The sequence below is a fragment of the Lytechinus pictus genome, chromosome 9 (assembly GCF_037042905.1).
Source record: "Lytechinus pictus isolate F3 Inbred chromosome 9, Lp3.0, whole genome shotgun sequence".
Taxonomy (NCBI): Eukaryota; Metazoa; Echinodermata; class Echinoidea; order Temnopleuroida; family Toxopneustidae; genus Lytechinus; species Lytechinus pictus.
Genome location: NC_087253.1, coordinates 13,843,610 through 13,865,104, shown reverse-complemented (window position 1 = coordinate 13,865,104; position 21,495 = coordinate 13,843,610).

Below are 21,495 nucleotides of genomic sequence, written 5' to 3'. Positions count from 1 at the left end.
TAACGTGATTAAATATTGTAAAAATTGTCCTGGTAAACGCCTAGGTAATATCGATCGTGTGACGCGCGCGATCGAAAGGGCTATCGATCATGTAGGATAACAAATTTCGTTTCGTCGACAGTAACACTAAAAATGTCATCACAAACTTTGCCATCCTAGGCCTAGCTAGAAGTTAATAACACCTTTCTTCCATTTTCAGCGGTAGAATACAGAGAGAATCATGACGTCGATTATTAAGAATCAGATCATCAAACACTTGTCGAAGTAAGTAAAAGAAAATCTCTTTAACAATATTTTTCGCTTGAGTTGCTGTTGAGTGTTGTCGATGTCGATGATGTGGACAGGTTGATTGTGGGTTGTGTTGTTATGAATATGATGAATATTATGAATCTGACTGTGTGACTGTGTCTACTGTCTGTGACCTGTGTGAGTTTTTGATTGACTTGACTGTACATACTACTGTCTGTAGAGTAGCTGAGCGGTGCTGTACCGAGTCAGTGAAAGTGTGAGTGATTGTACCGTGATTGTGATCCTGTTCCGTAGACCCTGTTTTTCACAGTATTCATTTAGTTCCCAGGATTCCTTTATTATAGACAGGGTTTCATGAGGCACACCCCCATCAAAAAAATAATTTGAGTGCCCCCCGGATTAGTCTTAGACGAGACTTAGTACAGTCAGTAGCAGACGGCTATTGCCTTTTTAAAGGACATACACAAATCCACCCCAATAAAAAGTTGGCTTGAAAATAAGATTAGAAAAATCCAACAAGCATGATAAATAACTCTAGTAGTACCTCAGGACAGGTGATGGTTCTTGTAGGCTCAGCACTACACTTCACTACCGCTACACCTACCCAAACTTTCAGGGTACATATCTCGCTCTGATACTCTGTCTGAGTGACAAAGCCTTTGTCACTTGGAGTATTCAATTTATGTTTGGAAAACATAAAATTCATGCAACAAAATGACCTTACATTAATTTATAACAACTCATCTTACATTTCACCTTGTTTCACTCATTTTCCACACTTCTATCAGTCTCAAAGTTGGTGATTTACAGCCAGTAGCTATATCCTCGCAAGTATTATTCATTACCGAACCAAAACATCGCAAACGCAAATTTTGCATGCGCGGGGATCGCGGATGAAGACTCATGAATATTTATGAGTATTCTAATATATCGCGATCGGGAAAATAGCGAAATTATCTCAATCTTTTGTTGTCATAGAAAATGACTGCACAAACACAATTGCTGGGCCAGTCACTAGCCAGACAATAGAAACCATGTGTTGTGTTGCTTGACCCTTGACACAGGGCACACATATTTTAATACATAATCTTCCAATTTTTTTTGTGGGGGGGGGGGGGGACAAAAATACATGTATTGAAGTCTCGTTGATGAAAGGGTATAAAGAAAGCATTGGAATACTTTTTCTTTTTTGAAAATAAAGTCATTTATAAAGGGGGATGTTCATCCTGATGATATGTAAGTTTAAAGAGGTTATAATAAAAGATAAAAGATCAGAGAAAACTATCGGTGAAGGTTTGATGAAAATCAATCAAATGATAACAACTGAGTTACGAATACAGTATCTCAAGTTTGGATTTTGTAACATTACAAACGAGCACCTCCTACTTACAATGTATGTTATGTGATATACATATTCCCAAAATGCCATTTTCTCAAAATGGTGAAAGGGATTTTATTTACAAGAGGAAGTGCAGTGAATTTATTGATCATCAGACAAATAATTTGAAAGCAACTTCTATGTGAATAAATATTTGTATTCATCATATTCCATTGAAAAATATAATTTATTGAATTTAGGGCAAGACCTATATTACATTGCAAGCTGCTTGTAAATGATATTACATCTTTAAGACTTTAAAATATTCTTCAAATCTTGACCAATGGTTTTCTCTAATTTTCAACCTACTTACCTTCAGGATGAACTTCCTTTTTAAACCAGGGTTTTTTTTTCATCTTTTTTATAATTCAGTTTTTATTGATTAAATAATTATACAACAACAATCAAGAAAACAATTACATGGAATATCACACATAGCATTACAATAAAAACAAAAATTGAATAAAAAAAAAATAGAAAAAGGAATAAAGGAGCAACATGAATTTCAATAGAGATTAATAAAGATAACCATGAACATTCACAGCAAATTGCACTATACAGTCTGGTTTTCTATCCCCTTTCCTTTCGAGGCCTGGACCGGGCAATTCCATGGTAACGGAATTACAAATCAGAGAAATTTGGCTGTTACTTTTGCTCACAGCATCCAGATGTCTCAATATTTTCCCATTTTCTGAACTTAATACAATGCATGGCCATTTGTGCTATATTCTGAACCAAGATTTTTAGAAAACCCCTCACACGTTCAGATGTGAGTGACGGATATGTGCTATGGTAACGGAATTACCAGAGAAATCAGTAACTTTTCAACACAAAGTTTAGTAAAAGTTTCTCTGAAATGTACAACACACTAGCTCCTAGTTAATGTCTGATTCAATTTATTATTATGTCAACTTTATTTTGAAAGTAATTTATTCACAAATATCATGAACAAATTTTCATAATTGGTCTTTCTTTGGGGGAAGTAACGGAATTACACATAATAGTAACAGAATTACGCCTCTGACATTTGTGAAGGAAAATAATATTTTTAGGCATTTATGACTGAAGAAATGCCTCAATATAGCTTGTTTATATATTCTTCTCTAATACTTAACACAAACTAAGTACTTCACGTCTATAATATCAAATAAAATATAAGTATATAATATGTAATAAGTGGCTCTACCATGAATAAACAGAATTTTACAAAATATTAGGGATCAGTGGTAATTGAATTTTAGTTCATTTTCAACTTCAGGGGTATGAGGACTTACTAGCCACCTTTTGCCTCCTGTACTGATGAAAGGAATTATGCAAAGGCCAAAAATCATCACTAATACTCATGGTAACGGAATTACATGGACTACAGCCATATGTATACACATCAGGAATTTTACAAAAACTGAGTACAGCATGTGATCAGATCTGCATATTTAGTAAAAAAATTTGTGTAGATGATAGTTTAAGATATTCTAAAGTCTTTGAATACTCAAAAGAAACATAGTTTTACATACAATTTGCATCTTAAAACAGTTAATCTGAAAACTTTCTGTTTGGTTGTTCAATAAATGTACTGAAAACGAGAAATAATGCTGAAAGCCTGAAACCACATGAAAAAAATGTTGACATTCACATTTTGAAAGAATGCTGGGGACAACTATTAAAGCAATAAATTAGTGCACCAATTAATCTACTTCTCTTTAAGGGTAAGGATTCATTTTCTGTCTATATGTGGCTCACTGAGGACTGCAATTATAGCAGATCTGAGTATAAAGTCAATATCATCTTCCTGACAGATGTATTTCCCAAATGTGACACTAAGAAACTGCAGTCATTTGATGATCATACGTCATATTCATGACCTGAGGTGGTTTTCCTAGGCCATGATTTTTCAAATGTTATCTCTATTAAAATTTGTTATCTATCATATAAAATATGAATTTATCCGAGATGAATCTTTATCTTCCGTATCTTAAGATATGTGACAAAGCAGTGCCTAGGATGTAGACATGTTCATTGCGTATCCAACCATTGCATCACAGATGATGTGCCTGCGCCAATGTTCCTCTGAAGAAAAAAAAAGAACTTCAAATTAGGTGGAAGCTATTCTCTCTATCCATTTTCAATTTCAGCAATATTTCTAGGTCAAATCGCTCAAAACTTTGAAATAACAATAAAGGAAAAATAATAAATTATGTAATCATGAGAGTACTACTCTAACATTATTCTTGTAGATATAAAATAAATATTTCAAATAATTTTATTGACTAATATTGTCTATGAAATGAAATGAGGTAGGAAATGTGATATTGACTTCTAAAAGTATTGTTAATTTTTTTTAAATTAAATCCATGTAAGCACAGAATTTGATTTGATGCAATCTCACTCATTTGTCAAACCTCATGGCAGAAAGGCTTTTCATTGGTTGAATGAGATGAGTGCTAAAAAACAGCCTTTCTCATTGAAAATTGCTTCATAAATAGGCATGTGTCACAGAGATAAAACAAAGATGAAATTGTTATTAGAATACCATTTCGGAAAGAACTTTAGGTGATTTTATAGAGATAAAATATTTTATTTTACAACATGTATCTCAGACAAATGTATCTCAGAATACTACCACTGTCTCTTTGAATTTCTTTCACAGCAGAATGCTGTACATTTCTACCCATTTCCAATTGAGTTTGTCTTCTGTTACATTTATGTTGCTGTTCTCAGATGTTTTGTTATTGATGACACTGTTGGTCTCAACATTATCACCATCCTCTCCTTAGAGGAGTGTTCATTATGTGTATCATCCTCACTTGAAGGGTCATCATAGTTACTCACTTACTCCATCCCTGAAGCAGTGATTATTGGATGATGCTGACTGCATGTTTCTGAACATCCATTGCATAGGGGTGGAGAACAGTATTGGTTTGGTGCTAATTTAAAAGACAGACTTGAATATCTTTGTCAAAATCCACCATACTTTCGGAAATATAATCTGTATCAAGATTTAGTATGATATTTTTGGCATGTGGCTCTTGCATCTGCAAATTATGGATCTAACTTCAACCTTTTCCAGTCATTACTTTTTACTGCTCGCTACACTGTTTACCAATGCCAGAGTCTGGTCCCTAACCACGGCTTGTTGCAAAAAATTTCCAGTCTTCCAATGCAAGGAGAGTTACACAGAAGATATTGCTTAAATTATTAGGCAGTACCATCTGAAAAATATAACCACTTCTTTGAAGCATAGAACTACTCCCAGCCATCCCATAATTTTTTTAATGAAAAGTTCACTACAGACTGTCGAGGGTGAGTTGTTCCGCATACATTCGTAATTCCGAAGCTTCGTTATTCCGAAGGTTCGGATATTCCGAAGGTTTGTTATTCCGAAGGTTCGTATTTCCGAAGGTTCATAATTCCGACGGTTCGTTAGTCCGAAAACGAAATGAGGTTCGTAATTCCGAAGGTTCGTTAGTCCGAAAACGAAGTGAGGTTCGTAATTCCGAAGGTTCGTTAATCCGAAAACAAAATGAGGTTCGTAATTCCGAAGGTTCGTGAGTCCGAAAACGTAATGATTAACGAACCTTACTTCGTTTTCGGACTAACGAACCTTCGGAACAACGAACCTTATTTTGTTTTCGGATTAACGAACCTTCGGAACAACGAACCTTATTTCGTTTTCGGATTATCGAACCTTCGGAATAACGAACCTTCGGAATAACGCCACAAATGTTCGGATTAACGAACCCTTTTACGTTTTCGGATTAACGAACATCGAGGTATAGGCAATTTACGTGTTTCGGAATTACGAACCTTCGGAATTACGAAGTGTAACCGAGATGTTCAGAGGCACTTACAAAATAATGAATGCCATTCTTTTCCAAGGCACACACAGTGAACATGGTCACTTCGTGATTGTGTGTCCAGTATTTTGGATCTCATTAAAACTGGTTCTTGGCAGTGACATTTTTGGCAAAATCAATCTGGATTCTGGAAGACAATTTTGTTTTGTCATCCTGCATAATCTTTCTTCTACTCCTCACCAAGAAGTGATTGCCCATTAATCATTTGAAAGGCATTCACCTACATTGTATGTTCCATCAATATACTTAATTAATGCCAATGTACATTATCTTGCCTTTATTCTGAATGTTATGCTGAATGGGAGCTTGCTGTCAAGTAATTTTATAATCTCATCCTGATTTGGAGTGTAATTACTAATCAGAAGGCTTTTAATGTTCATAACTCTGAACTACAGCTAAGATATCAACATGCTAATGGAACAAAATTGGCTAACACACACCCCTTCAAAGATATGATAATGGTAATTCCGTTACCATGTAATTCCGTTACCACAGTTACAGCAGAATTAGAAATGATATTTCAAAAAAATGTTGCTAAGTCTTTAGCAAGTCACATGAAATCAGAGAATTCAGAATTATATAAAATTCAAGTAAGGATTTAGTTCATAAGAAAAACTTTTTCAGTTTCATGGTAACGGAATTACATCCGTTTTGTAGTAGATTGCAAAATTTTCTCAGAGAAATTTGAAAATACCCATGATAAAGACATTTGCTACTGGTAATTATTACACCTCCACACACAAAATAAGATGATTTTGAACCAAAAATGTAAAACATGTTTTTAGTTATCAAATTTAACCAAAATAATGTAAAATATATGTTCTCTAATTGAAAATTGTCATCAAATTCAAAAGATCATTCAACAAAAACCGTAAAAGATATTTGAAAAAGGTTTTCAGTTCCTTAAAATATAAGGTTTTGTGTAAAAAGGACATTCACATTCAGATGCAAATTATTAATTTTTAAATTTAGTGTTTTTCCCCTCTCCCATGTGGAATTGCCTCTCCATCACTTTCAAGCTCCAAGCTTAAGGTGGAGGTCTCCCACATTTCTATATATATATGTACAGTAATTAAAGAAAATGTATATATAGATATAATTTTCACAGTACAGTTGATATTTTATAATGATTTATGTGCATTATTCATCTATTAAAAAAAATATTTGCCTATTATGAAATATTGAAAAAAAAAATATTATACTTGTATATTCTTTGTTTTTGTTTTGAAATGTGGAAATAAAATATGTCAAATCAATCAAATTACAGCTCAAATCTCCATTTGCGGAAATGAAGAGTTAGTTTACCTCACTTTTTGGCTATCCTGTACTCTGTTTCTCTATTAACATTCAAATAAATTTTAAAAGCTTGGTAGGTGGGAGAGTTATTTTGGAATTTACTAATATGAATAAAATATTTCAGTAAATGAAAAATATAAGTCACAAACCTATTGTCTTTGTATCCAAACATTCTTTCAAAGGGTGTAAATTTTAAAATGTTATGCATTTTCATATTTATAGATTTATATCACTTCATTCCAAAGAGGTTGAATGTGGGCGCATTCCATAAACAAATGACAAATGTTCCTGGTTTGCTCTTACAAAAATCGCAATTTGGAGAGTCCTTCCTTTAATCTTATGTAAAAAGAAATTAAAGAGCAATTGCTCTATGAAAGAATTTAAAATAAAAAGAACGAAAATGGGTATTGATCGAACATACAGTATAAGAATACAGTATAACATTTTTAGATGAATTTCTTTCCAATTCAAAGGTACATCTTTACAGAGAGCATTCCAGTATGATAAGGAATTTTCAGGAATACAGTCCTCCAACATCGTATTATATATTTAGGAACCTTGGATGTTTGATGTTGGATGCATAAGTTTGGATTTGATCCTATTAAAAAATATCATCCTGGTTGAAAGCTAACAAGCCAGCCTTCTGGAATATTTTTCATCAAAAAATTTCCTCCTGTTGTGTAAATCAACACCATAATCGAGAACAATTTATTCAAATAATTTACTGCCTGAATAGGAGGGTCAAGTAAGTCGCTAATATAAATCAAATCTTTATCCAACCAGTCTTCATATAAAAAAGTATTGTTTTGATTTGGATCTAATTTTCAGGGTTTGAACTTTGAAAATTCCCCTACTAATGCGTTTTAAAAATTACTTTTCTTTATAGATTCGTCAAGAACCTTTCGTCAGACAAGATTGGTCTGAGCACACTTAAAGGGGAAGGTCAACTAACCAACCTAGAATTAGATGAACAGGTTTTAATGGATGTTCTGGAACTTCCATCATGGATCGTTATTTCGAAAGTCACTTGCAATAGACTCTCCATAAAGGTTAGTTCAGTTTTTTTTATAATGGACATTAAAACTGAAAAGAAAGTCATGAAATATGCTTTTATCTGAAATGTTGCTTCAGGATTTATTTCCTTTTTTTCATGTTTACTTTTAATACATGCTATAAAGAGGTTTCATCCTTAACTATATCCAGGCTTGAATGAATTCATAGCCACACAAAGGCCATGTGTTCGTTGATGCGTTATTGATTCATAATAAGCCTTGGATTTTTCTTTGCCCTTGTTTATTCCCCCCCCCCCCTTTGTATTGTAATATGAGCCCTGTCAATGTCATAGAGAAAATCGGCCTGGCCTGCAACTGAAAAGAAAGAAAGAAAGAAATTATCAGCCTAATATATGCTTTTCACACTGCACTTTTTTCCCTTAACCCCAGGAAATTGGTGGGGCTAAGGGGGGGGGGTCTTAGCCCCACCAATTTCCCGGGGTTAAGCTTAGCCCACTTCGTTTTCACACTACGTTTTAGCAAAGTGGGCTAGCACGGTAAATAGTACGGTACTATCTGGCCCTGCAAAAAAGCAGGGTTAGCCGGCTTATTGTGGTGCTAAGAGATGCAGTGTGAAACGAAACAGGGCTAAGCGAAAGTGGGGCTAAGCATTAGCCAATCACAGAAGTCGAAATTGCACGTTAATCGTGTTCTGTATGGTAAAATCATCAATATTTATGAGCTGTGTGATTGCCCGGTGTTAAGGCGTTAACCCCGGCTAAGCAAATAGTACGGGGTTAAGAAAGACAGTGTGAATCGAAAAAAAGATAGTATGGGGTTAAGGATAGTCCGGGGTTAAGGATAGTATGGGGTTAAGGAAATGCAGTGTGAAAAGCATAATAGTCTTTCATAAAAAGTAGAACACTCTTATAAATTTTGTTCTCAATATTGTTCCGTGGGAATTTGATATGTTATGATATAATAAAAGAGGTAATTAAGCATTGTACTCAATTTGATGTGAATCAAAACAGTTACTGTTGCATTATTTCCCAAAATAATTGAATATTCTGTCTAGAGTTCAGTGAGTTTATATGAGGTGCTTTCATAACTTCCAAATGAGAACTTGTTATTCTATGCTTTCACATTTATAACAGTTCCTGAACCAGATAAAATTATCATAGTGAGCCTCGAGCAAGATTAATATTTTCCTTGCCTTAAATTATAAGATTTCTTTATAATTGCTTTGACATTGCAAATACATGTAATATTGTATCTCCCCCATAACTTCAAAGAAATCCAGGCTGCTAATTAAAGTTCTTGTGAATTTGAAAATCATGTACATACATGTACATGTACTGACTTTCGGGATATTAGTTGTAATAAATTACCTATGAAGTAATTATTTTTTGGAATCAGGCAGGTGTGAAGCCTCCTAAATATTATTTTCCCTATCTTGTGAATATATATATGTAGTTACATGCAGTATAAAATGTGTTTTCACTTTCTTCTGCCCTTGTCTATTTGACACTGTGCCATCTGCCAAAGCAATCACTTCCCTTTGAACTATCGAGAATTTGAGACTTATACCAGGAATAGTTTCTGTTCCAAGAATATTTAGAACTGATTTCCTGTGTACATGTTTACATGTAGGTTTTTTTCCAATTCATCTATTAAATGCCAATTCGTCCGATTGCCAACTTGTCTACTACCATTTGGTCTATCATCAGTTCGTCTACTCACCACATGGTCTACTTTCATTTGTTCTATTAATGCCATTCCATCTAATAACCAGTTGGTCCAATAGCCATTTAGTCCTTATACCATTTGGTCTAATTAAACTAAACTGTTAATTGTGTAAAATGAATGAAAAGAAAATGGGTATTAGACCACCTGGGACCCGTTGCACAACTTTTGCCATAAAAAACTCTGGCGAAATTTTAATGTGTAATTTTCATAGGCATAATTTGGTTTGCCAGAGTTTTTTTATTGCAAAAGTTCTATGCAACGGGCCCCTGGTTATGAGACAAAATGGTAATTAGACGAAGTGATGATTGGACCAAATGGTTGTTAGACAAAATGTTGATGGACCGAATATAGACTATTAAATGATGGTACATGTACATACCTGCCAACCAGTACGTTTTAGCCGTATTTAGTACGTTTTTGCAACCAAAATTTTTTTTTTAAACAAAATCGTAATTTATTGAGAAAAATCATCTCTATAATTATGTCTCTATTTCATAAAACGTACACAAATATGGTTATTAGATCATTGTAATTTCAGGTAACTTGTTCTTTTTTTCAATCATTTTGTAAAAACCAGGGTGACATATACACAAGTTTCAATGGTTTTTTTTCCATCTGCAAGAGCTGTGCGCATTTTAGCTTGCATGCAGCTTGAGCGCCGTGATTGGCAAGGTGCCAAGCATTTTATTATGAAATATACTTTTTTTGGGAAAAATACAAAATATTTATCTCACACGGTAAAAATACTGATTTTTTTTCAAAATACTGATTTTGGGGGATAAGAATACTGAAAATGCAAAATACAACTTGGTAGCTCTGCATGTAGACCATGTGGTGAGTGGACGAGTTGGCAGTGGACGAATTGGCAATTTACCCATGTACATGTATACTGGTTGGTCTTGATTTTAGCACAGTTATTACAGTATGTACGTATTCAACTGTTCAGGAGCAATGGAATCGCCACGAGATTACTTTACATCTTTGTGCAAAATTTCAACTATGTTATATGACAATTAAGACTTCCATACATGTAGAGTAGTGTATTTAATTTAACAAGCATACCAATATTCTATTGAACCTTGAGCTTAGGTTTGCATTACAGATATGTAGGTCTACATTGCCAGCCTATATTGTTTGTTATCAGAAGATAAGATCAGAATTGTTTTTATTACACATACAAGTATTGCCCTATTAAACCTTGGGTCTCGGGTGCGTTTAAAGGATTGTCACAAGTTATAGATTCACGAAGATGAATCACCAAAGACGGACTGTACACAGAACTTACTACTACAGGAGGGTACTTTTAATCAACACTGATTCTCCCTCATTTAATAAGACATGCCACCGATGAACTTCACTTGTCAGGTATTCTGTACATGTACTGTAGGTTACAGTAATTGATGTGTACATGTATGTGGCATTTCTTGTCCAAACCAGAAGAACGCTTATCACTATTTGTCATCATTCAATTAAATTCAATGCAAAAAAAGCAGCATAGACATTCTACACACAGTGTGTGGAGTAGCGCGCTCAAAATATGCGAAGATCGCTTCCTGACGAACGGTTGTGTCCTCACTTTCGGTAAAACCAGTTTAACGAGGCAAAGCGATCTTGAAAACTGCATTGCGAGGTGGTTTATCAAACTGGTTTGGAAGATTGCTTTCAAGACCGATTCGACTGTTCTCATTACACGTTAAACTAGTTTCTAGTAAACTAGTTTTAAGGCGGTAATGAGAACGGGGTCATACACATCAACATACCGTTGCTAACATTAAAAAAAAAAAATGAAGGGGAGGGAGTGCCAACTAAGAACAGCTAGGTTACATGTGTATTGGCCTATATGTACATGTACATGTACCGGTACCTAAAAAGTAATTACTTAGCCCATAATGATGTTATGTTGTTCCCTATATTAATTTTATTAATTTTAATCAAAAATATAAAATTGATAGTAAGTGAATACACTTCTGCAGAATCACCCTTTAAAAAGGTCTACACGTATGTACATCTTTAATACCAGCATTTCATATTGGATCTTGGTCCTTTCTTTGAATACTTTTTAATATTTGAAAAAAAATTATTAAAAATTTCTTGAACTCTATTAAAAGCTGTTAACATTTTCAAATATAAAAGCATCTTTGCAAGTCATTATCTTAATAATAGGGAGAAAAATCAGACTTGAAGTTGGAAGTTGATGGCCTTTATACATACATGTATGTACACCCAAAGGAGTGGAGGAGATTTTGACCAGATTCAATAATCTACCAATGTAAATAATAACTTGCTACAGGTGCGTTGTACACAATCCTAAACCGAATGATAATGCCATCATTGTTTGCTATTAAAGCACACAAATATTTCAGGACACTTATCATAATTTTTCTCTTTATTGTGCTTACATGTGGTTACTTCTTGACTTTACATGTAGATACATGTAGACATACTTTAGTTTCCAATGTGCTGTGTTTCTGGAACACTTTGTGATTAATTATTACTGGTAATACTGGAGGGAATAAACTAGGATGGCAGTGTATCCGGGGGGGGGGGGGCACTTGCATTTTTTTTATTTACATGTACACTGTATGTAGAGATGCAAGAAATTGCTTTTTATGGAAGAAGGAACAACATTACAAGACGACTATAAGGAGTATTAAATAAAAGTTTACAAAATAGATGAAAATGATTCAAAATGCCCTTCTTATGTCTAATAAGCTAGAAGATGAAATCAACAGATCAGAAACTGATGGAACAACTAATTGAGGAGTGCTTGTTGATGTGCATGTGTAGTGGGAAAGAAATGAATGATTAATCAGAGCAAATGATAATGAATGATTGCTTGAAGGCATCACTTGTCCTATGTCCTTGTGAACTAGAGTTATAATTTTCAGACTGTATGTAAGTGAGTCAATCCACGTCATATTTGCCATACCACCCACCCTCCAACATGAGCAGACACTCTTGTGCAATAGTTACTCATTGATCTGCATTTAGGCTTTAGCCTTGGTACTACACAGATGAGTATAAACTATTGCACCAGTGCCCATGCATCATAACCTACAATACGTAAACAGTGGCATGTACCACAACTGTAATATACATGTATGGTAATAGTGACTCATATTATTTTCAGCAAATATTAATTTTTCACTGAGCATCTCAGATTATGTGGTCAACCCCAATAAAATATAGCACCAGTGAGTACATATACATGCATGTGTGTACATGTACATGTATGTATAGTACATGTATACAAATGATGCACAGATTAGAGTGGGTCAGTAGGAACTGTGTGCACAAGGTAACTTTGGCATGGTTTAACCCACGAGGCGCAGCCGAGTGGGTTTAGACCATTATGCCAAAGTTACCGCGTGCACACAGTTCCACTGACCCACGATACTGAGCTGTGCATCATCTGTTTTATAGAATGGGGGCTTCTTTTAAAAAAAAAACTCAAAAAAGAAAAAAAAAGGAAATTACCGGATGCATGAAATTTTTTACCGGACGCATGAAATTTTTTACTGGACGCATGATTTTTTTTTACTGGACGCATGAAATTTTTTACTGGACGCATGATTTTTTTTACGGGATGCATGATTTTTTTTACTGGACGCATGATTTTTTTTACTGGACGCATGATTTTTTTTAAAGAGAGCATGGCAACAAATGACTCATTGTTTACACAGTAAAGCCTATAACAACTGATTTTATGAACATTTTAACACAAATTATTTCACTTTTTTTAGGTGGTCTGTCTATGACAGATCACCTTTTATGTTTGTCCGAATTTTCTTTCTTTATTTATTTATTTATTTATTTATTAGGTGGTCTGTCTATGACAGATCACCTCTTATGTTTGTCCGAATTTTCTTTCTTTATTTATTTATTTATTTTTATTTATTATTTTTATTTCCTCCATTTCTTGTGGACAGCAAATCTCAGAAAGTTCATATTCAATAATCATCAAAATATCACCACATATCAACATCAATAAGACCTCAATTCTGCAAGAATCTTAATGTCATGACGTCATCATGACGTCATCTAGACGCCATTTTGTAAAATCACATTATCAATCATATCTCCATTATCAATTATCAAAAAAAAATCAAATTCACATGACATAAACTTCAGATCAAGGGTCATCAGGTCATGTCATCAAAGGTCACCTGAAGGTCACGACGCGCGCGTACGCGCGCGTCAAAATTTTAAAATGCTAAAAATCACTTTTTGACCAAAACAGAGTACGTTTTAGGTCATTTTAAGCATTTCAAAAAATTGCGCGCGCAAACGTATGCGCGCGCGTTTCCGCGCGTAACGCCTTGAATGCAACTCAGAAACACCGTTTTTTTTATTTCATTGCATTGATCATATAATTTTGAGCAATTTGATACCTTGATCAACCTTCTACGACCATTAATAAGGAAATTAACACCCGTTAAAGTTTGCAGCACGTGTGCGCGCGAGCTCTCACTATAGGCCATATATGGGCAAAAACATGCCTATAGAAAATCCGCTGTAGCTCTTCAGAACGCGTGGGGACCCCCAATTTTTTTTTCATATTTTGATAGAGTATGAACTAGAGATATAATTTCATGTCTCATTTGACCCTCAATTATATTATGACGTCATCAAAATGGCGTCGGAAGTCAAAAAATCCATTTTGCCTATTATGACGTCATTATAATTATGCAAATCTTGCTCTAACTCCGTGAATATCGGTCTATTTTCACCCAATTTTTGATATGTTGTAGCTTAGTTCGTACTCTTTCTGAGTTATTGCCTTTATTTTTCATTTTGATAAACAGATCATCCTCAAAAATTGCAAATAATAATGGCATGTCATTTTTACTCATTTTGCGTGTAATCTCTATGGGACATGACTTTTTCTCAAAACTAGATTCTACATTCTTCTATTTCGTAAGCCATATCTCCAATTTTTGTTGCTAGTTATCCCTGAGCTTTTAGTATGTTGTAGCTGAGATTCTAAGCTTTCGGTTGCGTTTCCTTCATTTTCCGATCAGATGTCGGGATCATGCCCGTAATTCACTTGCAAGATTGGATTTGAGATTCTGGTGTTTTGCTTACGTGTTAAGTCTATGGGAAATATTCTAGCTCAATCGGTTAGGCGTCAGACTTACTTCTCATTCCATCATGCAGGCAGGGGTTCGAGTCCGCGGGTGAACATGATTTTTTTTTTTTTTTTTTTTTTTTTAGCTATCTTGCCCACGATCAATTATAAGAATTCTAACAAATAATAGCTAAAATATTGCAAAATAAAACAGATTATAATTACTTTTTTATATCATATCTATTTATCTGTCTGTCTATCTACCTACATGACATATCTATCTCTCTGTCTAATATATATCTTTCTGTTTGAATACGTCCCTCTCTCTCTATCTATCCATATGTCTGTCTGTCTATCTACCTACATTGTATATCTATCTGTCTGTTTATCTCTCTCTCTCTCTCTCTGTCTAATATATATGTATCTATCTGTTTAGATATGTCTATCTATCTATCCATCCATCTGCCTGTCTCTATCTATCTATCTATCTATCTATATATCTATCTATCTATCTGTCTGTCTGTCTCTCTATCTATCTATCTGTCTATCTATCTATCTATCTATCTATATGTCTGTCTCTCTATTCATCTATATGTCTGTCTCTCTATCTATCTCTGTCTCGATCTCTATCAATATATATGTCTGTCTCTGTATCTATCTATATGTCTATCTATCTATCTATCTATCTATCTATATATCTATATATATGTCTGTCTCTCTATCTATCTATATTTCTGTCTCTCTGTCTATCTATATGTTTGTCTATCTATATGTCTGTCTATCTATCCATGAAGCTATCACGAGAAGGAGAACCATCTTCCAATTTCTCTCTTAATCCTTTGTTATCGCTTCCTTCGGGCGAAGGAACGATATCTAACATCAATTGGCGAGCCGCCAGGCGAAAGTTAGAGCCCGCTTACATAACGCGATACGACCACGCAGCATGAAGCTATTACGAGATAGCTCGTAATAGCTTCATGATATGTCTGTCTCTCTATCTATATATATGTCTGTCTATCTATCTGTCTATCTATCTATCTGTCTGTCTCTCTTTCTATCTATATGTTTATATATGTTTTATTAATATAACCACCAATCATCTCTCTATCTATCTATATATCTATATATCTATCAATCTATCTCTCTATCTATAAGTCTGTCTCTCTATCTATCTATATGTCTGTCTCTCTATCTATATGTCTGTCTCTCTATATCTATCTATATATGTCTATGTTTTATTAATATAACCACCTATAATTTATCTCTCCATCCATCACTCCATCCATCTAATATAATTATCTTTCTTGTATGTATCTGTTTGATTATGTAAATCTGTTTGTCTATCTATTTTTCAATCTAATATCTGTTTAAATATTTTTTTCCTGTTTATCTATTTATACGACAGACCACCTAATTCGTCCGCATGACGAATTAAAATCTAGTTATTTCTTATTTTTATTTCCTCCATTTCTTGTGGACAGCAAATCTCAGAAAGTCCATATTCAATAATCATCAAAATATCACCACATATCAACATCAATAAGACCTCAATTCTGCAAGAATCTTAATGTCATGACGTCATCATGACGTCATCTAGACGCCATTTTGTAAAATCACATTATCAATCATATCTCCATTATCAATTATCAAAAATCAATCAAATTCACATGACATAAACTTCAGATCAAGGGTCATCAGGTCATGTCATCAAAGGTCACCTGAAGGTCACGACGCGCGCGTACGCGCGCGTCAAAATTTTAAAATGCTAAAAATCACTTTTTGACCAAAACAGAGTACGTTTCAGGTCATTTTAAGCATTTCAAAAATTTGCGCGCGCAAACGTATGCGCGCGCGTTTCCGCGCGTAACGCCTCAATGCAACTCAGAAACACTGTTTTTTTTTATTTCATCGCATTGATCATATAATTTTGAGCAATTTGATACCTTGATCAACCTTCTACGACCATTAATAAGGAAATTAACACCCGTTAAAGTTTGCAGCACGTGTGCGCGCGAGCTCTCACTATAGGCCATATATGGGCAAAAACATGCCTATAGAAAATCCGCTGTAGCTCTTCAGAACGCATGGGGACCCCCAATTTTTTTTTCATATTTTGATAGAGTATGAACTAGAGATATAATTTCATGTCTCATTTGACCCTCAATTATATTATGACGTCATCAAAATGGCGTCGGAATTCAAAAAATCCATTTTGCCTATTATGACGTCATTATAATTATGCAAATCTTGCTCTAACTCCGTGAATATTGGTCAATTTTCACCCAATTTTTGATATGTTGTAGCTTAGTTCTTACTCTTTCTGAGTTATTGCCTTTATTTTTCATTTTGATAAACAGATCATCCTCAAAAATTGCAAATAATAATGGCATGTCATTTTTACTCATTTTGCGTGTAATCTCTATGGGACATGACTTTTTCTCAAAACTAGATTCTACATTCTTCTATTTCGTAAGCCATATCTCCAATTTTTGTTGCTAGTTATCCCTGAGCTTTTAGTATGTTGTAGCTGAGATTCTAAGCTTTCGGTTGCGTTTCCTTCATTTTCCGATCAGATGTCTGGATCATGCCCGTAATTCACTTGCAAGATTGGATTTGAGATTCTGGTGTTTTGCTTACGTGTTAAGTCTATGGGAAATATTCTAGCTCAATCGGTTAGGCGTCAGACTTACTTCTCATTCCATCATGCAGGCAGGGGTTCGAGTCCGCGGGTGAACATGATTTTTTTTTTTTTTTTTTTTTTTTTAGCTATCTTGCCCACGATCAATTATAAGAATTCTAACAAATAATAGCTAAAATATTGCAAAATAAAACAGATTATAATTACTTTTTTATATCATATCTATTTATCTGTCTCAGTCTATCTACCTACATGACATATCTATCTCTCTGTCTAATATATATCTTTCTGTTTGAATACGTCCCTCTCTCTCTATCTATCCATATGTCTGTCTGTCTATCTACCTACATTGTATATCTATCTGTCTGTTTATCTCTCTCTCTCTCTCTCTGTCTAATATATATGTATCTATCTGTTTAGATATGTCTATCTATCTATCCATCCATCTGCCTGTCTCTATCTATCTATCTATCTATATATCTATCTATCTGTCTGTCTGTCTCTCTATCTATCTATCTATCTGTCTATCTATCTATCTATCTATCTATATGTCTGTCTCTCTATTCATCTATATGTCTGTCTCTCTATCTATCTCTGTCTCGATCTCTATCAATCTATATGTCTGTCTCTGTATCTATCTATATGTCTATCTATCTATCTATCTATCTATCTATATATCTATCTATATGTCTGTCTCTCTATCTATCTATATTTCTGTCTCTCTGTCTATCTATATGTTTGTCTATCTATATGTCTGTCTATCTATCCATGAAGCTATCACGAGAAGGAGAACCATCTTCCAATTTCTCTCTTAATCCTTTGTTATCGCTTCCTTCGGGCGAAGGAACGATATCTAACATCAATTGGCGAGCCGCCAGGCGAAAGTTAGAGCCCGCTTACATAACGCGATAGGACCACGCAGCATGAAGCTATTACGAGATAGCTCGTAATAGCTTCATGATATGTCTGTCTCTCTATCTATATATATGTCTGTCTATCTATCTGTCTATCTATCTATCTGTCTGTCTCTCTTTCTATCTATATGTTTATATATGTTTTATTAATATAACCACCAATCATCTCTCTATCTATCTATATATCTATCAATCTATCTCTCTATCTATAAGTCTGTCTCTCTATCTATCTATATGTCTGTCTCTCTATCTATATGTCTGTCTCTCTATATCAATCTATATATGTCTATGTTTTATTAATATAACCACCTATAATTTATCTCTCCATCCATCACTCCATCCATCTAATATAATTATCTTTCTTGTATGTATCTGTTTGATTATGTAAATCTGTTTGTCTATCTATTTTTCAATCTAATATCTGTTTAAATATTTTTTTCCTGTTTATCTCTCTATACGACAGACCACCTAATTCGTCCGCATGACGAATTAAAATCTAGTTTTTTCTTAGTTTTCTATACAATTTCATGCAGTAATTTTACGGTTGGCTAGAAAATAAGAAAACTTACCTTTTCTAGTAGACTCTTGACTCTAATCACTCTATGCATCCCAGAAGATTGCCAAAATGAGCAGATGTAGAACTTATATCGTACAGTTCATCATTCAATTATGATGTCTATTGTGTAACAGTAGAAGAAAAATGTTCCACTTCCAGAACGAACATAGTCAAAGTTTTAAAACAAAGCTGAACAAAGATGAATTGAAAACAGTAACGCATATACAAGGAGTTCTTCCTCAATTAGGTTTATTTGTTGTGAATATGTACCACGCAGTTGCTAATGTTGAAAACATTACTGGAGGTACGCGTGGTATTACTCTGCGATGACAGAGACAAAGACAGAGGAGACCGTGCTGGTTGGAGAGCTGCTAATGGTAGTCGAGCAGATGGTGAGGTAGCTTCTGGCTGAGGTTGTCGCTGTTCCCTCACAAGAACACCATCAACGATTGTCTGCTCTTCATCACTGATATGCTGCAGCTCAACGGATATCGGCACTACCGCAGGAGTAATGTTGGTGCTTGGGCTAGTAGCAGTAGCAGGAGCAAAAGAAGCTGATGGCTCATTGGAGCGAGACTCATGATCCAACTGACGATACAGACTTTGTCCAATCTTGCTGCTCATTTCCTTCTTTCTCTCAGTGCTAGTCTTAGTGTAGATTTTGATGGAACTTTCACTTCTATGTCCACTCACCGACATTATGTCTCGAGACTCAAACCCGGACTGGTCTAGCGTAGTGACGCATGTAGCCCGCAAACAATGATTCGTGTACACCTTACTACATTTCGCACTTGTTGAGATGATCTTCATTTTGTTTGCCAAGGTGTTGATGCCGACTGGGCTGTTTTGGTACCACGGGTCATTATCATTCATTGGCCGTTTTGGTTTGGGCTTCTGCCAAAACCATGGACATGCAGGGTTGAGTTTAGAAAGATACTGTTCAAATGTTTTGACAGGACATCTTTCAGTGTTGGGAATTTCGTACATCAATCCTCCGACAGCTTCGTCGTCATTCTCTCTGTGGTTTTTTGTTAGATGATCACGCTTCTTGATGTACTTTGAGCCTTTATCATCGACACAAACCGTGAAATCTGATGCCTTGAGCTGGCGCACATTCTCTCTTCCTCTGTTACAGAAGTAAGTTAACAAGTCAACAAACACTTTATTCTGCAGTCCTGCAGGAGTGTTGCAATCCAGCTCGGCAGAGGTCTGAATTTTCTCCATATCAGCATGTGAAATGGCTTCTTTGTGCTTGGTACTGCCTAATCCTTCTCGCTTCAGGTTGACCAAAACTGCCTTGAACATCCGATTGCTCTGGGGGAAAAGTTCATTCTTGCAAATGTCAATGTTACAATTGTCCAAATAGTGACGCTGGATCCCGTATCGAATGTACTGCATTGTCTTTTTAGTGTACGGCTTACCATCACTCTTCCGCAGTGATGCATAGAACGCAGACAGCAGCGAGTCCAAATCGGTCGTGTTCTCGACAGCAGCAACAGCAACGCCAACGTTCGTCAGGACATCATCTTTTTGTTTCAGTCTTGCGAAGCATTCCAGTTTGGAAAATCCAAACTTTATTGCTTTTCTCTTGCTCACTGCATCGGCATTTAGTAGCAATTCCTCCAAATCTCCCTCTGTCAGAAGTTCGAATCGCGGCCCCTCCGTGGCGGTCGCCATTTTTCTTGTTTACAAACAAACGATCGTTTCAGAACGATAGCGATAGCGCACTAAAGTGGATATCGTTCATGCATCCAGTAAGATAAATCGTCTGCGCGAATTTTGCTCTCGACCAATCAGATTGCAGGAATCCCCGAGAAAAATCAAACCCATTCTATAATAAATATTAATTTTTCACTGAGCATCTCAAAATATGTAGTCTCCCTCAATGCCATTAAAATCAGAAAATAAGTATCTCTGTATTCTGTGTACAGTATGTAGGGTAGGCCTGTTTGTGTACAATGTACGTGTTTGCACTTTAGGCCTATCAGGGAATAATTTTCCTGACCAGTATCTCATCGCAATTTGCTCCACATTTTTGAAAGACTGCTATGCATAAAGTCTTTTGTTATTTTACAAAGGACTGTACATTACTTTTAGGTGAGAGTTTTTCTCTTAAATGACCAAGTAATGCTATTCAAACTTGTTAAAGCAAAATTATTCCCTGCCTCTAATATTCTTTCCATCAATTGATAAAACTCTAGCAGAATATGTCAGTCTATAAAGAATTTCAATGTTTAAATTGATCATTTGTAAAATGTATTAGTACATGTACAGTGTAGGTCTTTATTTTATTTGTGCGATTGTACATGTACTGTATGCTTTAAAGACTTTGTTTTTAAATGTTTTTCGATTTCACCTGATAATAACTTTGCTCTAAACAGGATTCGATATAGATCCAATTTAATGCAATAAACCAGTGGAAAACATGTTGACAAATCCGATGTGTGTCAGAGATATGGAGTGGGTGGAATATTAGGACTCTTTCCGAACAAGAGTTAATGCCATCAGTTTTTAATGCGGTACTGTAATGATGAAATGAGATTGTACTGAAAAAGAATAAACCTGTTATCATAATTTGTTATTAAAGTTGTTGGGATGACTGATCAATTTCAGTCTGATACTCAGATAGTATGCCATAGAGGCACACTGTACACAACTTACAAAATAAAAAAGCTTCCTCAGCTCTTCAAATTGGCAACAATCACATTTTCATATTCATTTTCATACTTTGAAAAGATATACTGGTGTAAAGTCAAAATTAGAAAAAAAAAGAACTGATTCACTGAAATGTGCCAATTTTCCTT